This window comes from Gadus morhua, chromosome 9, assembly GCF_902167405.1.
Source record: "Gadus morhua chromosome 9, gadMor3.0, whole genome shotgun sequence".
In the NCBI taxonomy this organism is placed as follows: domain Eukaryota; kingdom Metazoa; phylum Chordata; class Actinopteri; order Gadiformes; family Gadidae; genus Gadus; species Gadus morhua.
In genome coordinates this window covers 22,608,093-22,630,841 of record NC_044056.1, presented here as the reverse complement: position 1 = coordinate 22,630,841, position 22,749 = coordinate 22,608,093, and positions in this window count along the sequence as shown.

Genomic DNA, 22,749 nt, shown 5'->3' with positions numbered 1-22,749 from the left:
GCGTTTGCATTTACAGGGGTGTGTGTGTGTGTTCAGTGTGTTCATCAACAAACTGTTCCGAACTGAGATATTATCTTCTCTTTTCTCTTTCTCCTCATCTTGCGCTCTTCCTGCTCTTCTTACTGCCATTGATACCCCAGTCTCCTCCTTCTCCTTCCCCTGCTCCTCCTCCTCCTTCCCCAGCTCCTTCTCCTCCTCCTCCTTCCCGTATTCCTCCTCCTCCTCCTTCCCCTATTCCTCCTCCTCCTCCTTCCCCTATTCCTCCTCCTCCTCCTTCCCCTATTCCTCCTCCTCTTCCTCCACCTCCTCCTCCTGCTCCACCTCCTCCTCCTGCTCCTCCTCCTCCTCCCCCTGCTCCTCCTCCCTCTCCTCCTCCTCCTGCTCCTCCTCCCTCTCCTCCTCCTCCTGCTCCTCTACCGCCCTGCCTTCTGAACCCAGGGCCGGGGACTTTCTCTCGGCACTTTTGGACAAATGTAATAACAATAATATGGATGGCGTTGAGTTGATGTGATGATGATTCGGTCGTGGTGTAAACGAAGGGAGGAGTTCCTGAAACGGCAGAGCATCAGTTGGAGGGATGGGGGGTGAGGCTGGGTCTGGTTTGGGGGGTCAGGTCGAGACTTGGTTTGGTCTGGGGACCCCCTGGGTGAGGCTTGGTCTGCTCTGGGTGGTCCCAGGATGAGGCTTGTGTGTGCGTTGTGTGGCTGCTGGTGTGTCAATGTATGTGTGTCAAGTCAAGTCCTCCATTTGTGTAGCCATTAATCTCAGTCAGTCTCAGAGGGCTTCACAGGCCAGGATCGCACCAACGTGTGTGTGTGCTTGCATGCGTGCGTGCGTGCATGTGTTTGTGTGTGGTGTTAGCAGCTAACAGATACCTTGACAACAAGCGACGTGGACTAGCTTTCACCACAGCATTACTGACACACAATCCCAGCTGCGCTCAGGCTAAACAGAGCTAGTCCTGCTTGTTAAATGTTAGCCCCTGACTGAGCGGCTGAGCCTGAGACATGACCTTGTTCTGTTGTTAGAACTGTTGTGCTTTGCTTGTCTTGTTTTAATTAGTGGAGGAGTGCGGTTCACCCACTGGAGTGATCGTCTCGTTCCCTGATCTCCTGGGGACACAGGGTATGCAGTTGCTTTGAATGTCAGGCGCAGTGAGCTCAGCTAGCCATGTCCGTACCCATGGATACAACAGCCATATAATACACCAACACGAATACTGTAAGCCATAAAGAACGACCTGTGTAAATGAAGAGACGTGCTAAGCCGGAGGTGGAGAAGTTCTTAATGACCAGTTCATACAGGCATCTATTTATAATATTTATATTGCGTATTTTGATTGTACATCTGATTTACCTCCACTCAAAGTAAGTGTTCACCCTGAACATGACTAGCTGCGCAAACGGAGAGCAAATTTTTTTGCATGTGCACTGTCGTCGACCGTCACTCTAAACAGACATGTTCCCTTCCATTGCTGATCATGTGCATGACATAAGTCCCAAAAGGTGTGTCATTAGAGCGTCATTAATTCATCGTCATCATTCGTGTCGTCCTTACCTGCCAGAGTTTCTGTGTACCCTGACATCCGTTGCCGAGACAACGCAGATATAAATAAATAATCAATCTATTGCCAGTTGGGGAGACATCGGGACAAGAGTTCGTGGTTCCCTAAGGGCGGTGCAGACAGGCCGTGTGCAGTCGCTCTCTCACTATCCCCATGTGACTCGGTTGCCAGGCGCTGCGTCTCGGTTTGTTGGTGCTGAAGCTGCTCTTCTCCAGCATCCTTCAGAACAATTGGCCAGGCGTGGAACATGACCCACTATATTTTGAAAGCCTCTGTCTCGTGTGTCGTTGCAAATTACGTCCCCATTAGGAATCCGAGAAGAGGGGGTATATTTCTGGCCATGCTTGTACCTGGGGGTGCTGCTGGTCATCCTATTTACGTCTGCTACGAGCAGAGCAACGTGCCGGGGGGATCGTTAGTTATTTGGCCATGTAGAAGGGCTCTGCTTCAATATTGATGTGCTCTGTTAGTGTAGTTCTATAGTCTGTGTCCTCATAGCTATAGTCATCGTCACTATGTGTGTGGCTGTCCCCGGCATAGATGGAAAAGAGCAGGTCTGTGTGTGCCGGCCCGCCGCGGACGACAACATAACGCACCGTTTCAGCCGCTTAGCCAAAATAATAGGCTTGTTGGGGGACGGTTGTACCATCAGCAGGAAGTGTTTTATTATCGGTAACCAGGCCCCGATTGGGTTTTGTGATCTAAAAAGGATGAACGGAGCCTGGAACTCTTGCTGTTTGTGAGAGGAAATAAGAGAGCACATCTCTGCGGTAGAGTCTCTTGTTAATAATAGAGCACTTTTCTGGACAAACGATCCACAGCCATGCCTTCAGCTCCAGCTACACTGGCATTTACTTTTGTATTTTATTATAGTCGTATCGTACAAAGATAAAATGGAGGTATATACTCTCATTTTGTTTAATTTATTATCGAACTAAAACATTTGCTGCTAATCCCGTAAGTGAAGCTACTACTGCCAAGTCCCGGGCTGATTGGTAAATGACTTGAGGAATACACATTCAAGGTCATGGAGATTTCTTGCGGAAGATGCCATAAAAGCAGCTTTGGCTTGAATAACTTGGCTATCTGTTGTCTTGGCTATTTCAGTGGTCTTCTTCAGAGTAAACTTTATTCTCTTCCAAGCCCAAGGCAAAGTATTCAAGGTGACCTCATTGTGGAATACCTAGGTTGCTACTGATGTTTGAACAACTTTGTGCATCAAAGGCACTCATGGCAGGTAAGCGACAATGAGCAGCGAGCACAGAAGGCACAAAAGGAGCACTTCTGAGTGCACCTGTCCAGGCCTTCTCTTTACTTGATTTGTTTGGCACACTCTCTGCATCCGATATCCAAAGCTCTTGGCAGCGTGACAACCCACTACCACTTAAAGCATCCAGCCTATTCATCTCAGCTCCTCTGTGTGTAAACGTCTCTCAAGTTCTCTGCGTGGGACTCTCTGCGTCAACATGAAGGTGTAGATGATGATACTTGTGATACTTAAAGCCTAGTCCGTAGTGCAACACCACCACCGGGCACAATGTTGTGGACAGGTCTCTACAGAGCACCGCATAAAGTCCTATTTAAAACTTTCCCTTCTCTGAAGTGCAAAACCGTCGGGCGGAGCTCGAGTGTGTGTGGCCAAGACAGATGGTTAGCCTGGAGAGGGCAGGACAAGTCCTTCCACCTGGACTCCCACCTCCTCTGTGGTCATTATTCACAACGTTGCTCCTCTCTGAATTGATCAGTGTCACGGCTGGGCCCCTGCTTTGCTCGGCGCCCCGGCTCCGCCCCGCCCCCTAGAACCACAAGCCACTCTGGCAGGAGGGGTCTCACCTTGTTACCATGGCGTTGTCAAATACGATTTACCCTTTTCATTCTGTCTGAGAGTCGGTCTTAAGTCCGTCGGTCGCCCGTGTTTATGTTGTGGCACGCGCAGCACATGGACACAGACACCCAGGACAGACTCCCAGAGAGAAGGAAAAGGGTAACGCATATTTGACATCATCGGTGTCCCATACGCGTTACCCTTTTATTCTCTCTGGGAGACTGTCCTAAGTCTCTTTGTCCATGGGTTGGCCTTGCATATGTTTCAGCAGCTGTTTCTCTTTTTTCATCGGATGATGTTGTCTGAAGGCCTGTTGTGCCCTGACCAATCAGACGCAGCCTCCCCTCCAGCTCGCCGTTTCAATTGTTTTAAGCATTTGGTGAAAGCCGAATGTGACTTCTCCCAATCAGGGTTTGAGTAAGAATTATTTATGAATGGTAAGAAACATGAATATTAAAAACAATAATGAGTACTATATATGTATAATTGATTTATTTTTTAACATTTGACTGTTGGTCTATTTGTATGTATGTGCTTGGTGTTCTCGTGCTTCTTGGAGTTTATTTATTTACAAACCGAAAAGACAAAAAACAAAACAAAAAACAAAAGAGAAAAATCCTTATTCTGTTTTTGAGAATTTTGTGTAAATATTGTTGTTTAAAAAAAGGTTAATATTTGTTGTACGCTGGGTTTTCATTTGTCCACTTGAAGTGATGAAGAAAAGCTTCATGATAACGTTAGTTGATGATGCTGGTCCTATATCTCCGCCCTTCTTGTCTAAGGGCTCTTGACGCCCCGCTGTATTTTGGTTGGGAGGTTCTGCAAGTCGGGCTGAAGGACGACTAATGGGAAGGAGTGATACCCAATGACATGCCAAGACTGCTATAGCAACGTGGACACATCCAAAAAAAACTCATGCCCCTCACCCCCATAACACAGACCCCCTGAGGTACACCAAGGGCTCACAGCCTGCATTACAGGATTGTGGAGGATCTGTTCCGTTGCATAACACTTGAGATGTACCACAGCGCTGTGTGTACGGTGTGCTGCTGTGTGTAGCAGAGAACAGGAAGCATCCTGGTGGAATGATTCTGTCTGCGTTGCCTGGCTCTCCATCACAAACCCCCGCTCAGCTCATAGGCCCTTGGGATTTACTGTAATGCTATTGTGTTAGCATTGGATTTGGCCAACACCCTAATGATGCCTTGCTCATTGCATTTGGCCACATTATTGCAGTAGTGCTGGTAAAGCCAGGGATACGATGCTAGGGAGGAGTGGGTGCCGGCGTTTTGACCCTGTAGCAGCAGAAAGCACATGCAATGCGGGACTGAGGCACTCACTTCTGGAGGCAGAGATTACCAAGCACAAACTCAGAGTCTTTAGCTCGTGTGTGTGTACATGCACACTTCGCTAACCACCCTGGTAATCATTTTTACTTCTTTTTTTACACCAGACTTACATTGTCCTGGCCAAGCCTGTAGACACCAGAACATGGCCAGGACTTTAGGCTACGTCTTTCACCGCAGGTATATCTGTACCCAAGTTCAAATCTCCATATGCCTTAGCCCCGTCTGTCTGGCACTCGGCCTCTGTGCGGGGAGAAGTTGCTCGTCAATGTCAGGCTACTTTTAGTCCTCTACCAAGCGTGCACAGACTAGACTAGGACACAGCCATGAGACTGCACCCTGCGCTACCCTGCAGCAGTCTGCAGGATGTGGCCTTTTCCTTATTGGTCACTGCATCCCTCTGAGGGAGGTTTTGCACGTTAGCAAACACACACACACACGCACGCACACGAATACACTCACAAGTGCTCACTCTCTCCCACACACACGTGCACATGCACACACACAAACACACGGACATGAATTGACATGCAAGAAACAAAACCCTTTCTTAAAGGCCAAACTGCTTTTGAAAACATTCACAATGGCGAATGAGACAGCGTTGTTGGGAAACAACCTAAAGCTCCACAGCGATCAATAAAGCAGCAGTATCTCGCTTTTATAACTTTCGACGTTCCTAGTTAATATGAGCAAGAAATGCAATAGCCGGCCGCTCCAGGGCTTCCTGGGGTGGCGGCGTGGCCATGTCTTGGATGTGGCGGGTACCACTCCTTCTGTTCGGCCTGACTTCCCTCCCAGCTTGCCATAGCTCACCTCTTCAACAAAGAGTGCTCTGACTTTAAACACACCATTGAGAGGTGTACAATCGAACCTATGATTTCATGTTTATTTATGTTTTTTTTGCCAACTTTGTATAGTGTATAAATATCTCTAATTATATGACAAAATGACAGTACTGTATAGATTTTAGCTGCCTAGTAAGGTTAATAGTATATACTTGGTAGACTAAAGGGAAACGCGTAGAGCCGTCCAAAAGCCAGTTATTGCGAATATGCTTTCTGTAAACTGCGGTGTCACTGGGTCTTTTTGTATAATTTCTGCTTTAGTTTTATTTTTTTATGCCCAGTGTGAACCAAAGGGTGTGTATATCTTTCTGTTATCTGTTGGTTTGTTGATCGTTATTTTGTTATTTTCCTGACAACACACAGCGAGGCTCCGGCCACCAGGAGAGTGCATTTGAACGCACAATAGGACCCTGTGCAGTAGTTGTGCGTGTGTGTGTGCGTGTGTGTAAGGTCCATTGTAGTATTAGTGCTCTCTGTGCAGTGCCTCCTAGTTGTATCATGTGACTCAGAGCGAGTTAAGGTGTGTGTGAACAACGTTTGCAGAAACTGACAGATGCCCTCTCTCTCTTTTTCTTTCAGTCGTCCTCCCTCTCTTTCTCTCTCTCTCTCTCTCTCTCTGTCTCCGTCTCTCTCCCCCAATGTCCACTATGCTCTTTCATTATAGTCTTGGATTTCATTCGTGCGAGTATAGATTTTCACTACATTGGCCTCGTAGTTCATTTACTCTTTCATCGAGTTGTTCGCAGTCATACCTGGCCTGGAGTTGGATCAATTAATCAGTTATCCATGGTCTCTTGCCCCCGAACTCTCTCTCTCTCTCTTTGCTCATTAGTAGTCCGGAAGGCGATTTCCCCACCAGGGAAATAGGTCACTATCGAATAAGTTGGATTTGTGCAGAGTTCCTGCCATTTTGTTTCCCACTGAGCCATGCGGGGACAGCACAAGATGTTTTCATCCTAACAACTCTCAAAAAGAAACCTTAGCGAAACAGATGTGACCACAGCCTCCCTCCTCTCAGAGCCAACCCACAGAGAGGCAGGGCAGCTGTCAGCCCGTCGGGGAGGAACACGCTCCTCCACTGAGGGATGCTTCGACGTGAAACACTGCTTATGGTGGCCGGGGAGTCTGGGGCCCCCCCTTTAGCTAACCACGTGACCCTAGTAGGAGCGCAAGGATAGCCTTAATCATGGTCCAACTACGTGTGTTGGGAATGAAATATGAGCACTAATCATGCAATATTATGAACCTCCTCTTCCCCCTCTGATTCCTTGATTCCTGTATCTATAGCTCCCGTGTGTTGTTTTGGTCGCCCTGTACATACGCGTGTAGTACCGTTGACGTTGTTGTGTTGAGGACTAGGAACGGGTTCTTACTGGATGGGGAGGGGGGCATAGGTTTCCTGTCTCTCTCTCTCTCTCTCCCTGCTCTCCCTTCTTATTTATAACTTGAAACATTCCATTTAATCTGAAGAGGAAGGTGGGAAACCCAGGGGTCTGAAGGCACAGCAACTTTCACCTGAGCCCTGATCACGTCTCTCTCACTCTCTCTCCTCCCTCGCTCACTCTGCCGGTGGTCTCGTCTCTCTGACAGCAGCCCCTTCAATCCGTGGATGCCTCTCTTTGCTCCTCTGAAACCCCGCCCCCGTGATGACCTCACAGGTGTGGCGAGATCACCGCCCTTGTCTCCGCCCCTAAATGAAGGCTGATTGTTGTAGTTGGGAGGTGGGGAAGGGTGGGGTGGAGTTCAGAAGAAGGCAGGAGAGTCCTTAGGGGGAGTCAGAGGGCCGTGTCTTCGTGGGCACCCCCCCTTCACAGGAGAGCAGAGGGCCAGAGGGATCCCCTTTGACCACGCCCCATTGGCGACACCCGCTAACAATTAGGGTTTTGCGTTACGTGTTTTGTTTTGGTTTTTGTGTTTGTTGCTTTTCTTTCCTCCAGCCTCTCCTATTTTCTGGGCCGAGCGGACTGTGATCTGGTTGATTTTCTGGTCCTCCCCCATCCTTCTGTGTTATAAGGTGTGTTGGGATGGCGGAGTTATGGAGCTGAGCTCTGATTTTGTTCTATAATAAAGAATTGTTTTTACTATGCCCGCCTGGAGTGGTTCTTCAGTCCTGGCACGTGATTTACCGAGCATGAATAAGTGATCAGGGGAGTGATGCTGTTGGTGGAGTTATTTCTGCTAAGCGTAAAAGTCTAATTGCATGCACACATACATACATACAATATGGTAGCTGGGTGACTAATATAATAATTAGAGCTTAAAAAACATAATTTTCAGTTTGATCTATATGCTCATTACATGAAAGCCGACGGCAGTAAAGTATGTGAGCCCAATTTGTCACACACAATTTTTCTGCAGCAGAAAGTCTTAGCTATAATACATCATTCATCAGCTATCGTATTATTCACTCTTGAGTATTACAGTGGGAATCCCTCATGTAACGGCAAGATTAAGACGCATCCTTTCACGCTGCCTGGACAGCTCTTTATTAGTCAACTTGATTGTGCGTACACAGACTTGTCACCCATTATACAAACCATGTCATCAATAATCCAGTCTTCACTAAAAGAAAGGAAATCTTCAACGCAACCTGTTGAATTACACTTCAATCTCTCCCACTGTTCCATCTCCAGTGTGTCAGGCCTTCAGCCAGACCTGTGGCGTACACCAGTCCTGTCAGAGTAACGTCCCCCCCGGCCCTCTCCCCTCGCTCCTTAGCGGGATTAACGCAAAAGCTGAGTGAAAGCCCAAATTGAAAAGATGACAAGGCAATTTATTAGGAGCCGTCAGGTGGCATATATGCCTGTTAAGCACAGGAGGAGTCGCAGAGAGAGAAGGATAGATACGTCTCGGGGAACATAAGGGAGGCAGAGGACCATGTCCGCCACATCTGCCACACAAAGGAAGCCTTCCAGAGCCGGGTTAATACGTGATGGAGGTTAACGCCGCCACGGGCCGGGTCCAAGGCAGACCAGGACACTCGGAGGACACTGGGATACAGCGGACCCTCCTACACACAGAGGGAGGCTTCAGGCTCCTGCTTGGGTCTTCCTCACTGAAACTGTGGAAGACAAACAGCAGGTGAGCAGCAAGCATACGGGCCTGCGGAGGACAGGGCGGCGGCCAGCCTCCGGCAGACTGGGGACTGGTGTGTTGTCCTCCGCTCAACTACAACAGACGGCTGCAGGCCAAACCCAGAGCGTCTCTCCGCGGGAGACCCCCGTCGCATGCTCACCTCCGTCTATTTTTAGAACGGCTGCACCCACCATTTTCCCTCGCAGTTTTTCCCCCCACATTCGAAATGCGAATGACGAAAAAGGAAGAAGGGAAAGGAAACAATGGCTGGAATTTCTGCACATACTTGGCGGTTGGCGGTTATAATTCAGGTGCAGCACTAGAGCTTTACACTGTGGCTGGGTTATTGGGTTTGGGGGGGGAATCTCGCCAGGGGGCACGTTGTTATTAGAAAGTCTACACGGCAGACATGGGAATTCATGAACACAAATCGAGGCAGCTCGTGGCCCATGCACGCATCTGTGATGTACAAAGTGCTGTATGAATATTAGAAAAAATTGAATATATCAATCATCTGCACATTGTGAGAGAGACAAAGAAAGCAGGAAATGAAAGTCGGTCTCAATAATCCACAGATTTCTTTTCTCCCTGTGGTTATTTTTGGGTGGAGAGGAGATAATGAACAGGCCTGGCACTACAACATGTCAGGGAAGGAGACGAGGGAGACAAAAATGAAAGAGACCATTCTGAACAGAGGCGGCCGCTTGGTGGAGAGCAGCTTCAAGTGCCAGAGAGAGAGAGAGAGAGAGAGAGAGAGAGAGAGAGAGAGAGAGAGAGAGAGAGAGAGAGAGAGAGAGAGAGAGCACAACAGGATGTGACAGAGGTGTGGAATGGAACTGTATGTGAAACCATGGGAATGAGACTGGAACAGAAGCTGGGTGTGAATCAATGTGCAGCGATTCTTATGTACGTTTTGTATTATTGTATACAATGCATATTTATATGTTCGACTATAAATATGCATTGCCACAATTTCCATACACAAAATGTAGGCTTACTTCATAACACATCTCCCAGGTATTCTAGATGGACTAAAAAAACAAAAAAAAATGTAATGCCATTTTACCAAGCATAAAATGAATAAACAATCAGTGTTGTTTTCAAACACAACACTGAAACAGGGCGGGTGCGTAATTTCCTCTGAGGCGATTTAACAATTATCTATGTTAGCTTAACATCGCTTGCAATCCTCTGAACAGAAAACCAAGTCCCCGGGACCATGAATGGTGCTGATGGATCTGTGGGCTTGACGGTGTCAAGGCCTGGAGCTCCGGAAGCAGGAAACACAGTGTTTAATCAAAACATAGGCTCCAGTTCAAACACACTGAGAGCAGCTTAGCAGCCACTCAGAGCTTTTCAAACGGAATGTATGGACAATATGGTCAGAACCGCAGACCAACAGGACATCTGATCCCGACCGTGCAGATGGGATTATGCCTATGTTTGAGTCCTTATTTATTAAATATTGAATGTATTAAACAAGTAACACCGAAATCAACATACAGTGAATCAACATAGTCATAACCCTAAGCTAAATGTAGTACTATCACTATTATAAATAATAATTATTGTTAATATTTTGTTAAAGTGATGGTAGTAGGCCTAGTAGGCTGCTACTAGATAGTATTATCTAGTAGCCTTATTTCACAGTCCTTCAATGAATAACTTCAAAAAAATGTATGCTTTAGATTGGATTGTGAACATTTGATTGATTTTATATTAAAACCATCCTTCAACGTCATTTAACACTCCAATGTTGTGTGTTTGATGCTGAATGGTTGTTTTAATTGCGTAAACGGTGGCTCCATAGTGCCATCCAGTGGTCAGTCTTTACATCTCATGTATTTCAGTGACCCAGTTAAGTCTCTATTGCCATTGTGATAAACATGTAAGAAAGCTAGCACTAAAGCAGATCTTAGAGATGGCTTCTAATGTCCCCCCCACTGGTTTTGATACATGGTCCATGGTGTGGTTAATTATAATAATTTGATTAATTATGAATAATCTTCAAGAATAATTGTGATTTAAAAAACATAACACAGGAGTGGAATATAATGTCCCTTGAAGAGCTGATTCTCTACATGCTGGCGCGTATTGTTGCGGTGCCATGCATTTCCTAGCAACCAGGCTTGATTTCATACGAACGCGCGGCTGCTGAGAGTTATCTGGAGGAGTTAAGGCCCATTCACACCCTACGGTAAATACAGATACGGACCATTTCGTCCGGTCCCGGATGTGTTTCGTCCGTCAATGGGTCCGTCGCCTCTGAGCTTACGAATCCGGAGTGCTCCGTGAGAAACGGAGCAATACCACCGGAAATCGAGGCTGCAGTACAGTCAAAAGTCAGAGCATTCGCAAAAATAGATAGAGTAGTATAATATCTGATATGTATATATATATATATATATATATTAGAGCTGTCAGTTAAACGCGTTATTAACGGCGTTAACTCAAAGCAAATTTAACGGCGTTACATTTTTTATCGCGCGATTAACGCAATTATTTTATAAAAAAAAAAAAAAAAAAAAAAAAAAAAAATTTCCTTGGGCTAAAAACAACGAATCAGTAGCCTGACAGCTATGTTCAAATTACATTTGTTCAAAGCAGTCGTTTAATTGCACTATAGGCTCTTTTTTTGTATCGTCCTGTTTTGATCAGTGTATATGCCAATGTTATCAATAAAAAATCATTTGCACAAGGCAAGCCGATGCACTTCACCATGTTGATAAGAGAATTAAAAAATCAAGGGATATTTAGCATAGAAAAATAATTTGCGATTAATCGCGATTAATTAGAGTTAACTATGACATTAATGCGATTAATCACGATTAAATATTTTAATCGCTTGACAGCTCTAATATATATATATATATTGTATTTAACATTTTATACTTTCATACTACTATAATTAAGCAATAGATCACGCCAGGCTGTGGTATGTGCTCATTATACCACTGTTAAGGGGCGTTGTCCGGCCCCGACGCGCAGTGGAGGGCCGGCGACCCCCTTCACATTGGTATAATGAGCACATGCCACTGACTGAAGTGATCTATTGCTTTTATACAACGGTTACTATTATGGCGAAACGAAAGTCATAGACACACTACATTTAAAAAGAAACCAAGAAAGTCAAAATAGCCGTTTAATTAAAGAATACAAAAAAGTAGTCCCTCCTGGCTGCCGCTATGCATCGACGGTCGCTATGCAACACACTTTAGCGTCCCTCCGAGAGAAGGCTCCGATAGAGGGGTTCGCCGGCAATTTATCCTATGGAGCAGTTTACTCGCCGTGTGCCTAAGCTTTCGTTAGTCTCTCCATCGCCTTACTCACTCCCGGAGTAACAACATTTACACGCTCTCCATCATCCAACATATGTTTTACTTTGTAACTGTTTCTACTTCCAGGCGCGGAGTGATATGCAAACTTTCACAAAATGATCGGGCGTCATAGCAGTTATGTATACGCTCATTATACAACAGTTGGGAACCAATCAGATCGCTGGATTTAGGTCCCCCGTTGTATAATATCTGATATATATTGGTTTTATACTTATATTATACTATATACCTGACCTTTTTATTTTATTGTTCCCCTGCTTTGGCAATGAGTTGCAACTGGTCATTTAAAAACATTTTGAGGAGATAATCTGCGGGTTGGTGAGGGGTGTCACATGCCACCTCACACTTTTTGCACATTTCTTTGCCGATTTCGGATATCACAAAGCAAAATCGTCTCTACAGATGTCATGTTTGCGATTGTCATTGCCGTTCATTTGTGAAACGACAGGCACTGCCCTCTAGAGGATTTATTGCGTAACATCCATAACAACGCTGAAACCAGGAGGTATGAAGGGTAGTTCCGGAGCCAACGTTTGGGGCGACGGAAGAATTTCGTCCGGAACCGGGGGTATGAATCGGCCTTTAAAGGCCAATTCATACCTCCGGATCCGGACGAACTTCGTACGTCCGCCTCCGGAACTACCCTTCATACCTCCGTTACGCAATAAATCCTCTAGAGGGCAGTGACTGTCGTTTCACAAATTAATGGCATCGACAATCGCAAACATGATATCTGTAGAGATGATTTTGCTTTGTGTCATCCGAAATCGGCACAAAAAAGTGCAAGAAGTGTAGGAGGCAGCGATGGCATGTGACACCCCTCACCAACCCGCAGATTATCTCCTCAAAATATTGTTAAATGACCAGTTACAACTCATTGCCAAAGCAGGGGAACAATAAAATAAAAAGGTCAGGTATATAGTATAATATAAGTATGAAACCAATATATATACGGTATTATACTACTCTATTTTCGCGAATGGTCTGACTTTTGACTCTATACTGCCGCCTCGATTTCCAGTGGTATTGCTCCGTTTCTCACGGAGCACTCCGGATTCGTAAGCTCAGAGGCGACGGACCCAATGACGGAGGAAACACCCCCGGGACCGGATGAAACAGTCCGTATTAGGTCCGATATTGATTTTTGAGTGCCGATGCCGATTATTTTCAGAGAAAAATTACGATTACGATTTAATCGGCCGATAAAAAACAACAAAAAAAAGCATATAAAACGTAGTTTTTGATACCTTAAATATACTTTAAACACTTTTGACGAATATGTGAATTGAATGTAGCGTGCTGCGGGTGCTGGACTGGATGCCTGGACTCTCCTCATGGATAACCGGCCAGAACCCCATCACCATTTTAATATGATGTACATGTATTTACCTGTATGCCAATTGTGGCACCCATTGCACTCCTGACCATCCCTGGAAGAAGGGATCCCCTACACTGCGTTTCTTCTCAAGATTTCTTCCTTGCTGATTCAAGGGAGTTTTTTCTTGCCCGTGTGGGGGCATGGGTAAAGGGGGGTGTCACAAATATTTGGCCTGTTAAAGCCCTTTGAGACTGTAATGGTGATTAAGGGCTATATAAATAAAATTGAATTGAATTGAATGCAGAACCTTTGAGTGCTTTAGAATACATTTACAGTCAAAAATGAGTGTAATGTAAAATGTAAAATAAATAACTAACTCCCAATGTGCTGCGCTCGTGAGCAGTGACTAACACATGCGTGCTGAGCAGTATGGTCTCACCGTTAGAATCTACAGTATAACAAATTAACATGGCCTGGGACCAAAAGAAAAACAGGCACAACATGCTCAAACAACGCGTCTTGTGTACATTGGTGAGGTGAGCGCGCAGCTGCCTGAGCGAGCGTGCTTTCATTTTGTACGGTAAAATTCAATCTCCACTTTTTTACTCCAGCTAAAGTTGTTAGTTAGCAAGGTGAGTAGGAGCGCAATCTGCAGGATACTAAGCTCAATAACATTTCTAAAAAAATAAATAAAAAAAATCGGTTGTAATCGGCGTCTTTTTGGCAGATGTGGATTATTTTCAAAAAGGCTATAATCGGCAGGCCGATGAATTGGTCGGGCCCTAGTCCGTATCCGTATTTACCGTAGGGTGTGAATGGGCCTTTAGTTGCTACCGGCAGATTTCAGGTAGGCCCAATCTGTTGAGACTTCACAGACTGCAGACTTTAGCATCTAAGTTAAGAGACTGCCTATATGCCTATACTATATGGAGGGGGAGTTGCAATGTACATTCAAAGCCACATCCCTGTAAAGCTCAGAAATTATCTAATGTCATGTGATGTTGAAATGCTATGGCTACAGGTTCATTTACCCCACCTAAAACCTATATTACTGGGATGCTGTTATAGGCCACCAAGCTCCAGCAGTCAGTATCTTGATAATCTGTGTGAAATGTTTGATAGAGCGTGCGATGAAAAAAGAGAAATCTATGTCCTGGGAGACCTAAACATAAATTTTCTTGCATCAAGCTGTCCTCTGAAAAAGAAAATTCTTAGTATGACCAGTGCCTGCAATCTGGTTCAGGTTATTAACCAACCAACCAGGGTGTTCACTAACAAGACAGGAACTGTATCATCTACATGCATTCATCACATTTATACCAATGCTGGTGAACTCTGCTCAATAGCCATATCTGTCACCATTGGTTTCAGTGATCATAATTTAGTGGGCATATCTAGGAAGGCTAAAGTTCCAAAGGCTGGGCCAAAAATTGTATACAAAAGATCGTACAGGGGTTTCTGTCTTGACTCATATGTGGATGATGTCAGAAAGATTTGTTGGTCTGATGTCAGTAAACAGAGAGACCCAGATACTGCGCTTAGTGTTTTCACTGAACTGTTAGTTCCAGTTATGGATAAACACCTGTCAGAAAGCTAACTGTTAGAGCTGTTAGGGCTCCCTGGGTCGATGATGAATTAAAAGAATGCATGGCTCAGAGAGGTGATGCAAAAGGAGTGGCAAAAAGGTCAGGCTGCACATCTGACTGGCAAGTATATTGTAAACTTAGGAACTATGTCACTAAATTGAACAAAAAGAAGAAGAAATTATTTAATGAATCCAGGATTAATGAAATAAAACATGATGGAAAGAAACTCTGGAGCACCCTAAATGACATCATGGGCAGAAAGAGCAACCCGACTCCATCTTTCATTGAGGTGGAAGGGACTTTTTTAACTAAACCTGTAGATATTGCCAATTATTTTAACGATTATTTTACTAACAAAGTTTGTAAACTCAGGCAGGAAATGCCAACACCACACTGTGAGCCACTGTATTCATGTATACAAGACAAAATAATGAATGACAAGAAGTGCTCTTTCGAATTTTGTAAAGTGACTATAGAATAAGTGGAGAAACTGCTATTGTCTATCAATAATGAGAAACCACCTGGTATTGATAACCTGGATGGGAAGCTACTGAGGATGGTAGCGGATCATATTGCCACTCCAATATGCAACATATTTAATCTGAGTCTTGACAGTAATATGTGCCCTCAAATCTGGAAAGAGGCTAAAGTAATCCCACTACCGAAAAACACTCGTGCTGCCTTTACTGGCCCAAACAGTTGACCAATCAGCTTACACCCTGTTATGAGCAAACTGTTGGAAAAAATTGTATTTGATCAGATACAATGCTACTTCTCAATTAACAACTTGACAAGCATTTACCAGCATGCTTACAGGGAGGGACACTCAACCTCCACAGCGCTCACGCAAATGACAGATGATTGGCTAAAAGATATTGATCAACAAAATATTGTAGTCCAGTGCTACTGGATTTTAGTGCCGCCTTTGATGTAACTGATCATAACTTGCTATTAAAAAAACTCAAGTGCTATGGCTTTACTCCATCTGCCGTAGCATGGATCGAAAGTTACCTAACCAATAGGAAACAAAAGGTTTTCTTTAATGGAAGCCTCTCAAACCCAAGACATTTACAATGTGGAATTCCTCAGGGATCCTCATTAGGACCATTGCTCTTCTCAATTTTTACAAATGATCTCCCACTTGTTTGTAAAAAAGCCTGTATATCTATGTATGCAGATGATTCAACACTATATATGTCTGCGCCAACAGTTAAAGAAATCACCTCTGCACTCAACAAAGAGTTGCAGATGGTGTTTAAATGGGTCTCTGATAACAAACTGGTCCTTAACATTTCCAAGACTAAGAGCATTGTATTTGGGACAAAGCACTCACTAAGCTCTAAACCCCAGCTGAACCTGGTACTGAACAATGTTGCTGTTGAGCAAGTACAGAGGCCTGTTTCAGGTAGCTGGTTTTGAGGCAACCCCGAGTTTGTTCGCTCTGAGTTAGTGGAAACTCTGGATTTTCCGTTTCAGGTAGCAGGTTCAGCGCAACCGAGAGTTAGTTGCTGCGGCAACATACGCCGTGGGTCTAACCTGCTCGGGAGGTGGTTAGACCTACTCTGAGTTTGTTGTCTATAAGGCTGAAGGCAGCTCTCCGACAGAAGGAAGTGTTAGAAATGGCATGTCCTTTTCTACGAGAGCCTGTGTACGTAGAGGCTTTGATCCTCAGAAGGAATCTCCGTGAGGAACGATTATTAAGACCCCGGTTGGATATACTTTATTTTCCTGATAATTTTCTTCATGAGCGCTATCGTTTTTAAGCGCAATCCATCATTTATTTAGACCACCTTCTCAGCCCCCATGTTAACTGTCAAACGCACCGGGGGCATGCTTGAAGTTTAATTTTAAGTTTTTTGACGCAATTAACGCATGAGTAGAATGATCTGCCCCGTGCATCCCACCCGCTCTGTAGGCTACTACAGTCACTTTAACGTTGTGGCTTTCCCATGATCAGAGTAGCTGACTAACCACGGACCTATAACTGCTGCAAGTCAAGAAACTCCTTTTAAGAATGCAAGGCAGAAAAGTCCCTGGTAGGCCTACTGCTTTTAACCAGATGCTGTTCTTCTCTACACGCACATGCTCAGCATAATCGTATGCAATGTTCACTGAAGTAAAACCCTTTGAGTAAACTGTTCAAAAAAATAACTTGTCCCACCACAGCCCGTGTTCTAATAAAGACAATCTACTTTTTATGAGGATTTCTTTATTTCCTGAAAGCACAAAGTCATTCATATTTGGTATGTTTTTAGAGCAGGGAACAGTATCCCAGTTTCCACCTCACCCACCTTTAACTTATGTTCCAAAATTTGGATCTCCAAAGCATCCTTTTGCATCTTTTGAATTGTTACAATTGCATGAAGGTTGGTGAGGGCATCTGGTTCAAGTAGCCTAGGGCGATGACGCCATCAGTAACTGGAAGAAGATGATTAGACAGTGAAATTATTACTTGAGCCAGAATATTGCCCCATCTAATTTGTAACGTGCTGTGTTGCGTGTACATATTTAATTATTTTGAATAACCAACCTCTTATAAAGGCATTTCTATCCTGGAGGGTGGGCGGGGTCAGAGGAGCTCCCCCCAGGGATGCCCTCAGCCACAGGACGCATACTCTGTTCGCTGAGGGCCATCCCCTCAGCCTCTGTGAGGGCTGCAGAGGTGGACCCCCTCCAGTCTTCCGGGCCTCTGCTTTTTTTCGATTTGCTAACATGGAGGAAAATGTTACCCTAAAATTCAGTAAGCGCTATTTTGAAGACATGTATATATATATATGTAATGCATTTTGCCTAGGTGTAGCCTTCTAATATATCTAAATCCTATTAACTATTGGCAGTGTTGGGGTGGCTGGGAAATGTACTACTTATGCCGCTTTTCCACCGCACATGTAGCTTGACTCGACTCGACTCGACACGGCAGCAGCACGGGTCGTTTTCCACCGCAGATAGTACCTCCTGGATGTGGGCGGGGTCGGCTGCGCGAAAGGGCCGTGACGTATTTTTGTACGCGACGCAAACAACACCTACGCAACCCACACTTGGAGAGAACCCACATAACAACAATGGAGGACATCGATAACATTACTATTATTAGCTGGCATGTTGAAGAAGTTGAAGATGTGGAATATGTTGGCTGCGGCGCTGCTATGGCTGTTACCAGCATGGTTGCCATGTCGCTCTCGTGACTTCGTCACACTCTCTGGCCAATCAGTGGCCGGCCGTCTGCCGACGTCACCTTTTAGCATCGGCTCAGCCGCTTGGAACCTAGAGCGAGGCGGTACTAGAAAAAGCAGCCACTTCAGGTACCAGATACCATGTTTTCGCGGTGGAAACGCAAAAAATGCGAGCTGAGTCGAGTCGTGTCGAGCTGGTACCATGCAGTGGAAAAGCGGCATTACATTTACTGCTTAAATATAGGCCCATCACATGTTGAAAATAGCTGTTAAATTAGGTAGAGCAGGCAAAACAGCACAATTGATTTGATTTCAATTAAACATTAGTTTACATTTTTGAACTATATTTTTGTACTTCATCTTCATTTGCTGCCAAGTCCTCTTGGGGCAACTTGGGGTTGCGTAAATTGACACACACACATACACACAATTTACATATTGCATGACTGGAAGATATTAAACTATCCTCTTATTTTATTTTACTAATTTATTTTACACAGGCATTGACTTGTTCAGCTATTTCATGCCAAGCCATCTCTCGCGCTCTCGCTGCCGCGGCGGTATTGTTTTTTTTTGTTTAAAGGGGTTGCTGCTCGGCATACGCGTTCATTAGAATTTCCAATTCCGTGGGGAAAAGTAAGTGGATCTCCGCTTTTGGTCCATGTTTGATCATGTTATCAGAGATCCATTGATGATGGCTCTTTATAGTCAACAGGCACGCCCCCAACCCAGCGTGAACACACTCCGAGTTGATTAAGCCAACGCTGATCGCCTGTTCTGAAACCGAAAACCCAGAGTTGCTTTTCAACCCTGAACTCTTGAGTGAACCAACTCAGAGCGCAGGATTAAACTCAGAGTATGTTAAACCAGCTACCTGAAACAGGCCTCTGGAAACAAAGCTTCTGGGTGTAACTTTAGACTCTAAACTATCATGGTCAAGACATATAGATCTACTGGTGCAGAAGATGGGTAGAAACATATCTGTGGTTAAAAGGTGCTCTTCTTTTTTAACACCTCATCTGTCCAAACAGGTTCTGCAGACCCTTGTATTGTCACAATTAGATTATTGCTCGGTAGTCTGGTCAGGTACCACAAAAACGAATCTAGGGAAGCTTCAACGGGTACAAAACAGAGCAGCTAGGCTTGCCCTTAAGTGCACATCAAGAACAAACGTAAAAAACATGCATGACCGACTCTTCTGGCTGAAAGTTGATGAGAGGCTAAAAGCATCACTTCTGTCTTTTATTAAAAAAATTAACACACAAAAAAACCCTGACTGTTTGTTTAGGCAGCTCACACTCAGCTCGAATGTACACACATACCCCACCAGACATGCCACCAGTGGTAACTACACAATTCCAACAATAAAAACAAACTCAAAACAACGTACAGTATTATGCAGGGCTAATGGTAGAATGGAACTCCCTTCCAGATCACATCTCAAAAACCGAGAACAAAGCTGGATTCAAAAAACAAGTGAAGCAACACCTCATAACTGTTAGCACTGGATACTAGTATGTATTACTAATTTTTATTTATCTACTCACTTATCCTTTTTTTTTTCCTATTTTTGTCATCTGTTGTTTTTGTGTAGATTTCTTCTTTGTTATATGCTTTTTCCTTTCTTTCATCTGTTGTTTGTATGTTGATTTCTTCTTTGTTATATGCTTTTTCCTTTTTTTATCTGTTGTTTGGTACGTTGTTTTCTTGTGTGGACCCCAGGAAGAGTAGCTGGTGTCTTTGGCATCAGCTAATGGGGATCCGAATAAATAAACTCAACTAAACTGCCTTCAATACTACAGAAGAATTGTGTTTGAATAATAAATAATCGAATACACAATTGTTCATAATCATTTGCAATGTTTATTTTGTGGTAAATGTTTGAGAAATGTATTCAATGTTTGAGAAATGTATTCTCTCTCAGCCGAAAAGAATGCGAACGCTGAAACGACGGAGGCAGCCCCCTCTCTGTGTATTACTGTTGGTCCTTTACGTCGTGGTTACAGCACATCCCAGCAGCCCCCGGGGTCGGCCATCCATCAGCGCTGTCAGCAGAGCTTCGCTTTACGACCGCCACCCCATCTACAGCCCAGCAGCCTGATGGCCAGGCCTCATGTCGCTGGGGCACACCACAGCATCACACACGGACGACTGACCGGTGTCACACTGGGCGTTTACTGCACCTCCTACGGAAAGAGGGAACCACAACCACTCTTCTTGGTTTTGTGTTCATCAGGGGATAATCACCACCAGACAAAGCTCCATTGTGGGTTCCGACCGGTACACGTTAGATGCGTCAGAATTCATCCATTATACTAATTTTACCATGTTTTAATCACGCAAGCAGGGATAATCTTACCCTTTGTCGCGGGCAGCGCCAGGGTTCCGGGTACAATGCCCGCATCGGGATAGCCGAGTCCTACAGTCCCAGTTTGGACCATGTAGTGTTCTCATAGCCTGGCTATTGCAAGACCAAGCTCAATCGTAGATTGCATTTTGGTTTGGGGAAGCTGCCGTAATTTTCTTCAGCACAAGAGGCGTGATCAATGGGCCTAGTTCAAATGACTCTGTACGCAATTGGCTGCTTGGCATCGCTTCCCTGTCGTCATTGTGTTAAACCAGCCAATAGCGCGCCAGGGGCGGAAGCCTGCTTGGTGATTGGCACCCACAAAAACGTATCGGAAGCAGAAAGAAATGTATTGCTTTTCTCCAGAGCCTTCTGCAGGGCGATCTCAAATCGCCAGCAGAATGGGCGGGGCTACTCAGTCGAGTGTTCTCGTGCAGTCTGTTGTAACTCTGACTAAACCCTGAGTTGAACCGTAGCCAATGAAGACAGAGTCGAAGTAAGGTTCACCATTTAACCGTCACACTTCCTTATTAACAGACGGTGAAAACTGCAAATAGAAAAATACTAAAATATTGTGTCCATTTATGACTAACCATCACGTTATACATACTTGTAAATAATAATATGAACTGTCTAACACTGCATGTAGACATTCTGATTGCCAATTGCACTGTTTTAGCTTGTACACAATTGTTTAAACAACGCATCAACATCATTTTTAACTAAATCCACCATAATATATTATCTTTAACATGTCCTTTGTCAATTAAACAAACTTACGGAATTGCCTCTTTGATGCTTCCAAGTGGATGCTAGCAAATTACATTCAGACGATGCACATGTCTGCCATTCCTTCTACACAGCTAAAGGCGCGTTCTTGGTCCTGGTGATGATGAGAAGGCTCACCAGTGATGACGGAATCTAAAAGTTCTTCACAGCAGGGGTGTTTTTGTCCGATAAAAAATGTCTGAACTAAACAGAGCTTAGTAGGATCAGTTTCAAGTTCGAACACCTTTATTTCCTTGTAGCCTATAGGCAACCACACACCGGACCAACTGCCCGATTCGCGTCGGTAAATTAAGTCTAAACTAGACCAAAACACAGAGCACGCTGTCATCACCAGTCACTGTTGTCAGCAGAGTGAGGTTGTAGGTACTGTAGTTGTGATTACTCGCTGAACGGAAAAATCTATAACGATGGATGATGTCGATACGGAGATACTGGCCTTGTCAGCTCTAGCACTTATTCTGTTTACCATCCTCATTTCAGGGCGTCACTAATTCGCTAGTCAAGCTGCTAGCCCTCCACCAATCAGAATGGTAAAAGAATGACCGACTCGAATGGCCGATTACACATGTTGAGTCGGCTGAAATTAACGCTGACTTCGCCGATTTGAGCGACCACACCAAATAGACTCATGTCACGACGCCTATTTTCTCACCGACGCCGATTTTCGGTCCGGTGTGGGCTTGCCTTATCACCTAATATCCTTTTGCTTTTATTTATGAGAAGCACATTGTATTGCCACTGTATGGAATGCTACCCTTGCCCTTATCTAGAGCTGGTTGACCAGTACACAACGTTTAAAACTGAGCAAAGTCGATGCCAACAGACGGTTACAACGTCAATCAATAGTAAAGTATCTGATATGATGGTTGATTTTTTTTTTTTCTTCGTAAAACGTTGATGTTCCGCCATGTTCATGCACGTCACTAGTAAACCATACATCACTGCGCTCGCTATTAAACTTGGTAGCCTTTCTGTAACCTAAGTCTGTCCCTACGTGGTGCGCTTAACTTTAGTATTGTTCCTAATCTTTCCCTGGGTGAGTGCGATCTAACCTATCTAGGGGGTTAGGTGCGAGGTACTCACCACAGGTCCAGGGCCACCGTAGGCGAACAGCCCCGCGTCCCGCCGCACCGGCACCTAGTCTGCAGGCGACCAGCCCGCGTTCTATATTCTTCTTTCAGTTCACCGTGTATATAAAAATCCAAAAGGTCCTCTTCTCAAAGTCGCCAAGCAACGTGTGTCCACGTTACTTTCATTCACCCCCCTCACCTGCTGAAACCACTCTCCACTCAGTCTCGAAACGCCCAGTCGCCTGTCCACTCAGCTGTTGCTACTTACCTGTGATGAGCACCTCAACACCGCCCCCTCTGTGTGACATCAGTAATGACCCTAACTCTAAGCAACCCAAAACAAACCCAGGCCTACACTTTTTGCACTCTTTTTTTGCCGATTTTGGATGACACAAAACAAAATCATCTCTACAGATGTCATGTTTGCGATTGTCGATGCCGTTAATTTGTGAAACGACAGTCACTGCCCTCTA